This window comes from Elephas maximus, chromosome 23, assembly GCF_024166365.1.
Source record: "Elephas maximus indicus isolate mEleMax1 chromosome 23, mEleMax1 primary haplotype, whole genome shotgun sequence".
NCBI classification, from domain to species: domain Eukaryota; kingdom Metazoa; phylum Chordata; class Mammalia; order Proboscidea; family Elephantidae; genus Elephas; species Elephas maximus.
This window is the reverse complement of record NC_064841.1, coordinates 32,305,435-32,319,718: the sequence shown is the minus strand read 5'-3', so window position 1 is coordinate 32,319,718 and position 14,284 is coordinate 32,305,435. Positions and strand designations below refer to the sequence as shown.

The window sequence follows — 14,284 nt, the reverse complement described above, 5'->3', positions numbered from 1 at the left end:
ACATCTAGCCCCCACTTTACTTATCTGTGTTGCCAGCCTTGTCCCAATAGGCATTTGAACTCACAAATATAGAACTTTAATCAAATAGATGTGGTTTATGTATGTGTTTGGGAGGGGCAGAGTTGAGGGGAAACACCTAATTCTTTTATGATTATGCCTACAAAAAGGAATTGGGAAGTCTGTTTTGACTGAGGTTCTTTAGCACAGGTTGGTAAGTTTTTTTTTTTTGTAAAAATGGAGTATGCTTTCTTCCCATTTTCACAATGTATTTTTAACAAAATTTATTTTGCAATAAAGAGAAAGTTTTCTGCAGTTTAAATTGTGGGATGATGGCATTCTGAATATCTTAAGCAAGATTATCCTATGGGTGAATTTATTTGCATTGTATCAGATTGAGCCCAGAAAATTTATTATATATAGATTTTAAAGAAGCTACACAAAACTTTAACGTATAAGACGTGTGTGTGCATGTGTGACCTTCTAATGAGTCATGCTATTTCTCTATTTTGTTATTCTTAAGTTGCATTTCCAAGGCAAACACAGATACACTGACATAATGATAAATTATATAGTTTAATCCAACTTCAACGATAACTCAGATGCCTTTTACAAATGTATTGGAAGTATACCTTTTTCATATTTGTTCCTAATTCCAGTATAAACACCTAATTATAGAACAACAGTAGCCAAAAAAAAAAAAAAATTGCTTAGGGAAAAGGCTTTATGAGTAATCAATGCAAAGCAGAAATCTCTCGCTGGGAATAAAGTGGGCCAGCCAAGATTTCTATGAGGGATTTTTTTTTTTTTTTTTTTTTTGGTTCTGTGCTGCCTGGGTGACCCTTCTTCTCATCCATTACTTAATCAGAAAATCAAAAGACAGCCAGCTGCAAGCCAGACTCTAGTTCAAGATAAACCCTGCGACCTAACAGGTTACAGAATTTTCTGCAGGAGTTCAGCTGACCAAGTAACTTCTTATATTTGGAATTTGTTCATGAATTACCGAGGCTCTGCCTAATGTCTCAGAACCAGAGTGCGTGAGTGCCGTTCATGGCTTCATCCTTAGGTGCAGCTATTACTTCCTGTTGCCTTTCAGAAACAAGTGAGGGAGTGCATCTTTAAAGTCAAGTGTTTCAGATAAAATAGGGTCTGTTTTTCCCTAGGAACATGTGTGAGCCTTCTATTAATACTAATGAGCCAGGGACATTTGAAAAGAACACCTTAATATGGTAATAATGATGAGTATTTTGCTGAGAAAGAAATAGGTTTTCTGTGGGGGGGGGGAAGAATGTAGGGAGGAGGTAGACAAAGGCGGCGGGGGGGGGGAACCTTTATGAATTAAATGGTTTAGAGATAAAGCATGTAAAATAGGAATGCTTTTATTTCTTTTGTATTTTCTGAGGACAGTTCTGCCTGTGAATTCACAAAATGGTACAAACACAAATACATCACATTTGCCTGCTGTGATTAAATTTCTCTAATTACACAACCACACTTGGTATGTGGGACCGATGCGTCACCTCGTTTTTTCTTTTGTAATCATTGTTATACCCGCACTCTATAATCAACGTTCATCACAGCTAATTAGAGTTTCTTCGGCTGTTGTTTCTGAGATCTGACATTCCTAGAGTTTAACCGCAAAATTCATTTTTAAACATCTGTGGGTGCTGGGGGGAAAAATAAGCGGAATGAAGCAAACTGTAGGACTGTATTATTCACAAATGGCTTTTTGAAATTTTAATGTACTATGATTTTCTTTTTGCTTTAATTTAAATGATTACCTTAGTGCAGGAGACCAAGTCCTGCTTATGATTTCGCAGAACTCCCCTGTGATTTAAAGGCATATTCATGTCAGGTAAAGGAGGTGGCAGTCTTTCTTGTTGCTAAAAATTTTGTAGGTTTCTATCTGATACCCAGGGAAAGATGTTTTTGCTGCATTAAAACCAACAAATTTGACATTAATGTTCATTTCTTTTCTAAAAGAGGTAGAATGCTGTGGAGTTACATCACTTACAGGTTCAGAGTTTATGTTCACTCTCAACTGCAGTTTTCTTTCAGCAAATGTTTTTGATTATGGACACTTTGCATGGTAAATTACAGTGATTGGAGAGCTAGTTAAAATGCAAGCTAGACTATTCCAACAAATTTAGTCTACTTTCTAGATGTTAATTTGAGACCAGAGTTTTCTAATTCACGACTCTGTTGTCTCATCTGGAATTCCACCATTTCCTGCAACCCTTTATTAAGGTGATTGTAACCTTTAGCGTTTTGACAGAAGAGTAAAGCCAACTGGAAATCAGACATTTATTACCCATGTTCGTCCTGCCTTCATTTTGCATTATCCTGCCTTGTCCTCACCATCTCCCTTAATTTGCATTGTCATCACTGTTGTTTGTGCCTGTACTTTGGACTGAGTCATCCTTCTGATAAACAACCTGTATTCCTGGACAACAATTCTGGTTCCTGCTCTTGCACATGAACACGTGATCTCAATAAAATCTGAAAAAGCGTTAGAGAAGAGGTAATTTCAAAGCCATGGCAAGCCTGAAGAGAGTAAAGAATCAGTGTGAATAATGAAGACTTCACAGAAGAGATGATATTAGTGCTGAGAATTGAAGATATTAATAATAGTGGAAATTTAAGGGGCAACAGTCAATATTCCAGCACTATTCTAAGCATTAATCCAAAAAACCTTGTTGTTCTTGTTAGGTGCCATTGAGTCACTTCCCACTCATTGGACGACAAAACACTGCCCAGTTCTGTGCCATCCTCATAATCATTGTTATGCTTGAGTCCATTGTTGCAGCTACTCTGTCAATCCATCTTGTTGGGGGTCTTCCTCATTTTCACTAACCCTCTACTTTACCAAGCATGATATCCTTCTCCAGGTACTGGTCCCTCCTGATAACATGTCCAAAGTACATGAGACAAAGTCTCGCCATCCTTGCCTCTAAGGGGTATTCTGGCTGTACTTCTTGCAATACAGATTTGTTTTTCTTCTGGTGATCCATGGTATATTCAGTATTCTTTGTCAACACCATAATTCAAAGACATTAGTTCTTCAGTCTTCCTTACTCATTGTCCAGCTTTCCAATACGTATGAGGTGATTGAAAATACCATGCTTGGATCAGGCACACCTTAGTCCTCAAAGTGACATCTTTGCTTTCCAATACTTTAAAGAGGTCACTTTTAGCAGATTGTCCCAATGCATCATTTGATTTCTTGACTGCTTCTTCCATGGGTGTTCATTGTGACCCCAAGTAAAATGAAATCCTTGACAACTTCAGTGTTTTCTGTGTTTATCATTTTTTTTTTTTTTTTTATCATGATGTTACTTATTGGTCCAGTTGTGAGTATTTTTGTTTTATTTATGTTGAGATGCAATCCGTACGGAAGGCTGTAGTCTTTGGTCTTCATCAGTAAGTGCTTCAAGTCCTCTTCACTTTCAACAAGCAAGGTTGTGTTATCTGCATTTCACGGGTTGTTAATGAGTCTTCCTCCAATCCTGATGCCTCATTCTTCTTCATATAGACCAGTTTGTTGAGTTATTTGCTCAGCAAACAGATGTAATAAGTATGGTGAAAGAATTCAATGCTGACTCACACCTTTCCTGATTTTAAACTATGCATTATCCTCTTGTTCTGTTCTAACAACTGCCTTTTGTTCTACCTACAGGTTCCTCATGAGCACAACTGAGTGTTCTAGAATTCCCATTCTTTGCAATTTTATCCATAATATGTAATGATCCACGTAGTCAAATGCCTTTTTATAGCCAATAAAACACAGGTTAACATCTTCCTGGTATTTTCTGTTTTCACCCAAGTTTTATCTGATATCAGCAATGAAAACCCTTTGAAGTGCTACATATTATACCCATTTTAAAGATGAGAAAACTGAGGCACAGAAAAGTCAGGTCACTTGACCAGGGTCACTGTGTCAGATTTTTATTTTCCAAAGATAGCTCCCTTTCCACGGGCTTTTCAAGGATCTTGTCACTATCACATTAAGAAGGAAGTCAGATTCCCCTTTGTTTGAATCTGAATGGTCTTGCAACTTGCTTGAAACCAGTAGATTGTGGTAAAAGTGACACTGAACAACTTCAAAGCCTATGTCAGATAGGATGATTCACCATGATGAGTAAAACACTTGTGTGGAGGCCTGAGCTACCATACTGCCTTTTTAACTGCCCCGAAGCCCAAACTTGCCCAACGTGAGAGGCCATCTGGAAGCTTGAGATTACAAGAAGAAAGAGAAAAAGATGCTTGACCAGCCCCCAGGTGTTCTGGCTGCCCCTCCTTCCAGCTCCAGTCACCATCTGACTGCAACTGCATGAGAGATCTGGAGCTAGTACTACCCAGTCAAGCCTTCCCCAAATTCCTAACCCACAGAAGCCAAGAGAGTAAAGTGACTGATGCTGTTTTAAGCTACTACATTTTGGGGTGATTTGTTATACGGCAACAGTAACAGGAAGAGTTGCACAACTAATAACTGGTAGAGCTGGAATTAAAACCTATTCTGACTCCACAGCCAGGTCTCTTAATACTGTCCTTCAGAATATTTATAACTATTCCTTCAGCTTTAAGTAGTATCTCCATGTTACATGAATGTGTTGCCGAATTTTCTCCTTCCAATCAATATTTTGAAGGGCGGGAATTCTTTTTTGGCATGGTGAAGTTTTTTGTTTATGGTTGGAAATTAAATGAAGGAAGAATAAGAGAGTGTTTAATGGGATCATAAACACATCAGCTTTCATAACTGACGAAGCTGGCTGTACAATGATTGGGTGGATATATATGGCATCATCTGAGTAATGACTTCCAACCATATTAAAATGATAAAGCAGTTTAGATAGAGAAGGGAAACAATAAATTTTTTTAATGAGGCAATAATTTCTGAGTAGGCAACTTGGAAATAGAGAAGAGTAAAGCTATTTCAGAACTAGAAAGCTGGGATTTTAGTGAGTTTGAATTTCAGCCTTGGCTGCGGTTCATTCACAGCAACTTGTTGAATTACACCTCCCACACTACCCAGTAAGCTTACTGAGCATGAAAATGAGGTCTTGTCTTAAAAACAAAAAAAATAATGATCCTTGAGCCCTTTGGACCCAGCATAGAGAAAACGTTCAATACATATTTGCTAAATGAAAAAATGATGAGTGACTATAATATAATCTCTCAGAGCCTCAGTTTCCTTATTTGTAAAATGTGAATCAAGAGTTGAATTTGCAATCTAGCATTTATCAGCATTTGTCATACCTTGGCCTGCATCATTTTCTACATCATCAGGGGGCCTGCACTCTGCCAATAAGTGAAGAGCTACATTTAAAATTTATCTCCTTGACATGTTGGAGGATAGATCAGTGTTATGTGTCCCACAAACAGTATTAGCACTAATGTGACATCTGTTCCTACCATTGTCCTGTAATGATGCATGAATGAAAGAGGGTCTGAGACTCCAGTTTAAAGACAGATTTAAGACATCATATTTTACTCCAGGCTACAGAGGCTCATGTGATTTCTTAATAGTCTTCTGGGATATAAGTTCCTCAACCATGAATACCCCAACTCAAAAAGATATAGCCTGTCATAGTAATAATAAGGCCAGCTCTATCGACCTCCCCAATTTGTGAAGTTCAAATGAAACCTGAATTTGAAAATATGGTGTAAATGTTAATGATGTGAAGCAATATGTAATGCATAATTATAATTATTGATCATGTCTAATTCGTACAGTGAATATCTTAAGAAAAATATAGACGAAAAAAGCAAACCAGTTTGACTTCCTTGTCATATTTTTGTCAGTTCTGTTGTAGACTTGTCTGTGGCCTTTCACCTTCACGGAGAATTGCTGATAAATCAGTAAGACCGCAGTCTAAAACCTTGCAACATCCCAGCACATCACTCAATGGAGCTATTTTTGCAGTTACTTTGGGAAAGCTATTTATAGATATAAACTGCATAGAGAATTTGAATTAAAGATAATTGCCCTTAGAAGATTTGCTTGCTATAAATTAGACCCAAATAATAGAAGAGAAAAAGAACAAATTTTATGTGTAATTAACATTTGGCAAATTATAAGGTAGTAACAATAGGTAATAACATTTGTTGAGCCCTTATTATGTGACTGAAAGGGTTCAAAGTATTTTACATGCAATAATTTATTTAATCCACACAATAAACCTTATGGGGCAGGCATGATTGTTATTATTCTTATGTTATAGATGAGAAAACTGAAGAATAAAGAAGATAAGTTACAGAATCTAAGATTCATATCCAATCCAAACCCCATAGTCTTGATCATGTCACTATAATATGTAATTATTTGTCCCAATTGAAAATTTTATTTAATAAATACCTTATAAACACTTCAAAATATTTTAAACCTGTCCTAATAATTAACAGGTAAGGACTTTAATGAGAGGTTAAATAATTTTATAGTTATTTAATTTCACTGATTATTGCAAATTTTGTGAGCTATGTTTTTTTATGATATAAGCTTAAAATTGACATAACTTTAAGTTAGTAACTTTAACATGATTATTTTTCATAATTTTATTTAAAAAATTCTTAACAAATATATCTCTAGAAATGTGTGCTGCATTAAATGGACGCTATATAATGGCTTTTTTTCAGTGCCTGTGGTTTCACTTATTTAAAGTATCCACAACTTAATGTAAGTTTTTTTCCCCCTACCAAAATATAGCTAGCCTTTCTGTGCTTCTTTTTATTAGATGAATTCCTACTGAATCTTTTTTAAAAAAAGTCAATTAGTGGCGATATGAAAGAAAAACTAAAAAAATTGTATTTAATACTGGAGACTGCACTTATGTTGGGTTTCAAAGTTTACATGCCATTTTCATAAGTATTAACATATTTATGCTTCTCAATATTTCTTTGAAGATCTTCGTATACATTTTTGAGTGAATAAGAAGAGACTCACAAATGTGGACTTAATTATGCAGTATCTTGCATAAGCGGTGGAATGGGGACTCCAACCTGTATCTTCAGAGCCTGAAGTCCAACGTTTTGTTCCATTATAGCTGTTATTGATTCTTCCTTTTTATTGAGTGACCATGTGAGGAGGGCAGTCACTAGCTCTTAATGAATAATCTCCTCTGATACTTCGCCCAATAGTCTAACACATTTCCATATTCCTCTTTACTTTCTCTCTCCACCACTAGTAATGAATTGTATAAGAAGGAACATAGTTTGGGCCTCAGAAGAGAAACAAACACTAAGATTTTTGTTTTGAGCTTCTTGGTTTGTTCTGTAGTGACTAGGAATACGACAAGTTGCTCAAGTCTGAAAATGAAAGCACATATACATTATTTTTAGGAAAATACTAAAATTAAAACCATGTATAGAATGTATTCCATTGGCATTATCTAAATGCTTCAGAACAGATTTATCTTTAGAATATTGTTATTAGCTGTTGTAGAGTGGGACTCCAAATCATGACAATGGAACAAAACACTGCCTGGTCCTGAGCCATACATGTGACTGGTTGTGGATCAGACCTTTGTAATCCACAGGGCTTTCACTGACCAATTTTCAGACATTGATTGCCAGGCCTTTCTTCCTAATCCTAGTCTGGAAGTGCTTCTGGAATCTGTTCAGCATCACAGCAACATGCAAGCCTCCCTTGACAGATGAGTGGTGGTTGCACATGAGGTACATTGTCTGGGAGTCAAACCCAGATCTCCCCTATAAAAAAAAAAAAAAAAATTTTTTTTTTTTTTTAAAAAGGCAAGAATTCTCTGTATAGTTCATGTATAATTCTATAATCTCAACACTGAAGTCATAAAGACCTAGCACTTATTTTAAGTGCATTTCCCAATTATTTTGGGTATGTGTGATTTTTCTAGAAATGCTGATTAATGCCACATCTTACCTTAACCAATAGAGGATTACATTAACCCTGAGACTTAAAGAGAAATCGACCATTTTTCTATAAAAGCTAATTGCTATAAGAAGCTTAGGTCATCACTTTGCAAAACCTATTGGTTTGAAAATGACTATGATGCACAAGATGTGTGTGCACTTTTTGGGTAATTTCCACAGAGCAAACATAAAATCCTTTGAAAACAATGTAAAAACACACATGCTAAATTGGACAAAACACATTTAGTTCAGAGAAAGATGTGAGTTAAAGCAAAACCCTTCTTAGGTTGCCTCTTTAGGTTGTGGTCACCTCGGTTCAGTTTATTTGCTATATTCCAGAAAGCAGTATAAGCTATCACTAAAACTCTATAACCATAGACTAAATGGATCATATGATTTTAGAAGAGAAGCAAGTTTTAGGCAAATGATCAAATATAAGGAGCCCAAATGCACAAACTTTGTTGAAAGGTAGGAATCAATACTTATTTGTGTAGCTGATTTAACAGACCTTTTTTTGTCCTACACGCAGAAACACAACTCTGCTCTTGCAAACATCGTATTTAATTCGTGAAGAGACTGCAGTGTGTCCTTACAGATGGATTGATAGCCTTGATGGTATCACTGAACTTTTGTCAGGCCTAACCTGGAAGACGTTAAAAAGTCGTGCTGTATGTCAGAGAATTTTTGTCATTCATCTTGCTTTTTTGAAAGGCCAAATTTATTTGCAACCTTGAATGACACTGGACACATGAAACAGCCTGAAATCTATCATGCAGTGAGTATCTTATAAAACTACAATTAAAAATCTGAAGTATTGACCTGGTTTTCAGAACTATCTTCAAAGCCAATGACTTTCAGATTTTTTACTTACAAACACTAGTTTTTGATTGATATAAATATATTTCCTTTTTTCTTTTTTTTCTGAGTACATGGGACCGCCACATGTGCACCATACTTTCTTACTCTTTAAAGAAAAGTAGAAGACAACTGATAGATGTGTATATCTTTTACGTATTAGTGTCAGTACGTACCTGACCAGTGAACAAGCACAAGTAACGGAGTCTATCCATTGGTTGGGTTATTCAGTCAATTTTTTTAAAAAGCCTCAAGTATGTGATCATAATAATAGGTAATATTTAGCTAATAATAATAATAACAGCTAGTATTTCTAAAGCTTACTCTATGCTAGAAATTGAGCACTTTAAATGTATTATATAGTTTGATTCTCACAAAAGCCTTACTTTCTTTTTTTCTACTGCACAGATGACAAAACTAAGGACCATGAAGATAGAGACAAACACTTCATAAAGGAGTTTACTCTTGTGCTCGCTTGCGCACTGGCAGACCAAGACCTAAGCCAGAGAGGAGCCATTCCATTTGGAATTGTTGCCTACCTAGAGAAGTGATCTTCCTGTAGCATTTGTTGGTCCTTAAAGGGCTTCAGCTTTAGCCCTGGCAGGAGGTTCCTGGTACAGACAGTTAACAAAACATCCTCTCCTCCCTTCAAATCATCAGTGCATTAGCCTGGGTTGAATTTCTAGGGGGAATACATGGTCTCTTGTATACCTTCCACTGAGGATATTCCAGAATATTGTCCTTATTTGAATATTAACACTCCGCCAGACGTCAGAAGCACTCACATGTTTTGCTGTTTTCTCAAGTATGGCACATCCAACTCTTTGGATGATACAGCCTTGGCCATAGGAAATGGACTGAAGAGAATGCTGGCATCACCCATACTTGAATGTAATCATTGAGTCACTTTAACTTCTTTAAGAAGCAACTTAACAATCATAACCTTGAAGACCATTCATTTAAAATTATTTAAAAAACAAACTCTTGTATACCAATGTTCATTGCAGCACTGTTTACAATAGCCAAAAGGTGGAAACAACCTAAATGCCCATCAATCAATGAATGGATAAACAAAGTGTAGTACATACATTTAATAGAATACTACTCAGCCAGTAGGAGAAATGAGGTTTCGATACATGCTACAATAATGATGGAAATGGAAGACATTATCCTGAGTGAAATAAGTCAATCAGAAAAGGACCAATATTGTATGACCTCACTTATATAAAAAGACAAGAAAAGACAAATGTATAGAGAACAAAGTTTATCAGTGGTTACCAGGGGCAGGATGGAGGGGAAAGGGGGGGGTTAATGGTGATGGAAAAATTGCATTAAGTATAGAGTTGCACAGCTGATTATTGTTATTGGTGTCAATAAGTTGTACACCTGTAAAAAGTTGAATTGGCAAAAGTTGTGTGTTAGGTGTATTTACAACAATGACAAAAAAAAAAAAAAAGAATAGCTGCTGAGGCTGTACAATCAAAAACCTCATAGGATTTGGTTTCTTGCTTTGTAGGTTTAGGGCCATGATTTCATGGGACATTCCAATTAATTGGCCTAATGAGATGTTTAGTGCCTCTGTTCTATCTCCTAGTTTGATACATAGTACCTGGGGTCTTATAAGCTTGCAAGCGGCCATCCAAGGCACAACAATTGGTCTCTACTTGGAGACAGGAGTAGGAGGAGGATATGGAATATATGGCTGATTACCCCCATGAACAACTGCCTCCTTTGCCATGAGACCAGAAGAACTGGATGGTGCTTGGCTACCATTACTGAACATTTTGATCAAAGATTCCATAGAAGAATCCTGACCAAAGCGGGGGGGGGAGGGGTAATAAAACAGAATTTAAAATTCTCATGAACTCTAGACTTCCTGGAGCCATGAAGATTGGAAGAACCCCTAAAACTATTGCCCTGAGATAATTTTTAAACCTTAAGCCAAAGTTACCAATAAAGTCTTCTTAAAACCAAACAATATTTTAGCTGTCTCCATTAGCATTATGATGTTTTAAGAACTATCTGTATGGGATCAAATTGACAACAGCAACTCGAAAGATTGTATAGGAACCTTATGGGGGAGTGAATTTATGTTAATTTATTTCTGTGAAAATGAATTCACAGAAAAGTAGGGTGACAATGGTTATACACCTCGAAGAATGTAATTTAATCAGTGTCACTAAATGGTACATGCAGAAACTGCAGAACTGGTGTATGTTTTGCTGTGTATATTCTCAACAACAACAAAATAAATAAAATTATATATAAAAAAAGAATGAGAATGAACTCAAAAAGAAAATTTAAAATACTACGTATTTTAAAATTCAATTGAATACAGATTTTGCCCTAAATGTGGTGTAATTGTGCATCATGGCAGAGAGTGCATAAAAAGGAAAGAAGAGTAGTGGGAACCATTCAGCCTCAACTTTTTAAAAAATTGGCATCTGTTTTTCTGAAAGTATTCTCATTGCAATAAAATTGGGAAACAGGTAAGTGGAAAACAACAAAACAAAAACAACCCATAATCACTTTACCCAAAGATAATCAGTGTTAGCATATTTGAATATGTCTTTGCATTTTTTCTGAGGGCAAACATTAATAGATAAGTAGATACATATGCAATTGCCATATTGTATGTGTGTATGTATTTGTGTGTGTGTGTATGTCAGTATACATACACTTAATATACCATGACATTCACAGAGGTAAATAAATTTTTTCCTGGAGTATGAATGTTAACTGCTATATGGTAGTCCTTGGTTTGGATTTATCATAATTTACTTAATTTCCTACTGTTTGACGTTTAGATAGTTTCTATTTTTTCCCCTCTGGTAATAAAAATATACGTCATTATGCACACTGGTGAATATATCCTTAGGATATATTCTTGAAAGTCAAATTGCTGGGGGAAAGCCTGTCCTAGGTCATTCTATTACTAACAAAGTATGAGTACATCTCTTTAGCCACATCCTTCTCAACCCTACATATTAGCATTTGTTTTAATCTTTGTAAATCTGATAGAGAAAAACAGTATTAATTTAATTTTAATTTCTTTGATTACCTGTGCAGTTCATCAACCTTTGATACTTATTCAGCATTCGTATTTCTGATTTTCAGTTTTTTTCATTAGCCCAAACTTCCGTTTGGGAAGGTTCATCTTTTCCTTCTTGATTTAAGTGAATTTTTTGTGTATTAATGATGTCTGTGCTTTGCCTTATTGGAGTCAGTTGTGCTTCTTATTTCTTTTTTTAAATTTGTTCACTCTGACTGGCAGATTTTAAAGTGTATGTGGGGAAATCTATCCTTATTTTAATTTATGCTCTTTACCCTAGATGTTATTTTAGCTCCAAAAATATAAAATATATTTCTCAAAATATTTTTAGCTGCTTTGTGTTTTACTAAAATTCTTCCTGAGCAGAAGAAAGATTTTAAGTCCTTTTTGTTATTTTTATATACTAATCATTCTTTTTATTAATCATTCTAACCAACAAAATCTCGAATTGTCTTTTATTTCTCAACTCTTGAAAACATGTATGTCCTGTCTTACCAGTTTCATTATGAGCATTCTGATGTCAAGGGCCAGTTTGGTACCAATTTCTAGTGTTTTCTTCCATGTTTTTGATTATGATCAGAAGACCATGATATTATCATAGGCCAGCAGTAGGCCTACAGTACATACAGAGGAAAAATATACATATGTGAACAAATGAAACTTAAAATTTTAGTTGACATTTGCTAATCATGGGCATAATTATTAGGTTTATGGTAGGTAGTTACATGTGGAACTACTGAATATTGTTAGTTATATGTGAAAGCCAGCAATCATCTGTCAGTTTATCATACTGTGGTGGCTTGCGTGTTCTGTAATGATGGAAGACATGCAACAGGTATTTCAAATACTAGCAGGGTCACCCATGGTGGACAGGTTTCAGCAGAGCTTCCAGACTAAGACAGACTGGGAAGAGGAACCTGGCAATTTACTTCTGAAAAAAATTAGCCAGTGAAAACCTTATGGGTAGCAATGTCTGATATAGTGCTGGAAGAAAAGCCTCTCAGGTTGGACAAACAAAAAACAAACCTATTGCCATCAAGTCAATTCCCACTCATAGCGACCCTATAGGACAGGGTAGAACTGCCCCATAGGGTTTCCAAGGAGCAGTTGGTAGATTCAAACTGCCAACCTTTTGGTTAGCAGCTGTAGCTCTAAAGTACGACTAGGGAAGAGCTGCCTCCTCAAAGTAGAGTGAACTTCAATGATGTGGATGGAGTAAAGCTTTTGGAACATTCATTTGCCGATACGGTATGACTCAAAATGAGAAGAAACAGCTACAAACATCCAGTAATAACTGGAATATGAAATATATAAGTATGAATCAAGGAAAATTGGAAGTAGTCAAAAATGAAATTGAACGCTTAAAGATTGACCAGGCATTAGTGAGGTGAAATGGCCTGGTATTGGCCATTTTGCATCAGGCAATCATATAGTCTACTATGCCCAGAATGACAAATTCAAAAGGAATGGTATTACATTCATCGTCAATAAGAACATTTCAGTATCTATCCTGAAGCAGAACACAATCAGTGATAGGATAATATCCATATGCCTAAAAGGAAGACCAAAAATACAACTATTATTCAAATTTATATATCAACCACTAAGGCCAAAGATGAAGAAATTGAAGACTTTTACCAACTTCCACAGCCTGAAATTGATCAAACATGCAATCAAGATGCATTGACAATTACTGGTGAATGGAATGTGAAACTTGAAAACAAAGAAGAAGGATCAGTAATTAAAAAATATGGCCGTGGAAACAGAAATGACACCAGAGATGGCATAAGAGAATTTTGCAAGACCAATGACTTATTCAATGAAATATCTTTTTTCAACAACATAAATGGCAACTATATACATGGACCACACTGGACGGAATACACAGTAATCAAATTGACTACATTTGTGGAAAGAAACAATGGAGAATCTCAATATCATCAGTCAGAACAAGGCCAGGGCTTGACTGTAGAACAGATCATCAATTGCTCATATGCAAGTTCAAGTTGAAGCTGAAGAAATTTAAAACAAGTTCGTGAGAGACAAAGTACAACCCTGAGTATATCCCACCTGAATTTAGAGATCCTCTTAAGAATGGATTTGATACATTGAACACTAATGACAAAGACCAGATGAGCTGTGGGATGAAAAGAAACATAGACAAAAATGGATGTCAGAAGAGACTCTGAAAATTGCTCTTGAATGGAGAATAACTAAAGTGAATGGAAAAAATGATGAAGTAAAAGAGCTGAACAGACGATATCAAAGGGTAGCTTGAGAAGAAAAAGTAAAGTATTATAATGAAATGTGCAAACAGTCAGAGTTAGAAAACCAAAACGGAAGAACATACTCAGCATTTCTCAAGCTGGAAGAACTGAAGAAAAAATTCAGACCTCGAGTTGCAAATTGAAGGATTCCATTGGCAAAAGAAATTGAACAATGTAGGAAACATCAAAAGAAGATGGAAGGAATATACAGTCAGTGTACTAAAAAGAATAG

General features: G+C 35.8%; 1 long non-coding RNA gene across 1 annotated transcript; it reads left to right on the top strand.

The window, feature by feature from the left end:
• The first annotated feature begins 3,679 nt into the window (after nucleotides 1-3,679).
• Nucleotides 3,680-10,001, top strand: LOC126066336 (uncharacterized). The gene is made up of 3 exons (XR_007515064.1): nucleotides 3,680-3,784; nucleotides 8,408-8,653; nucleotides 9,142-10,001. It is a non-coding gene; the product is annotated as an uncharacterized LOC126066336 (long non-coding RNA).
• Nucleotides 10,002-14,284: the final 4,283 nt, after the last annotated feature.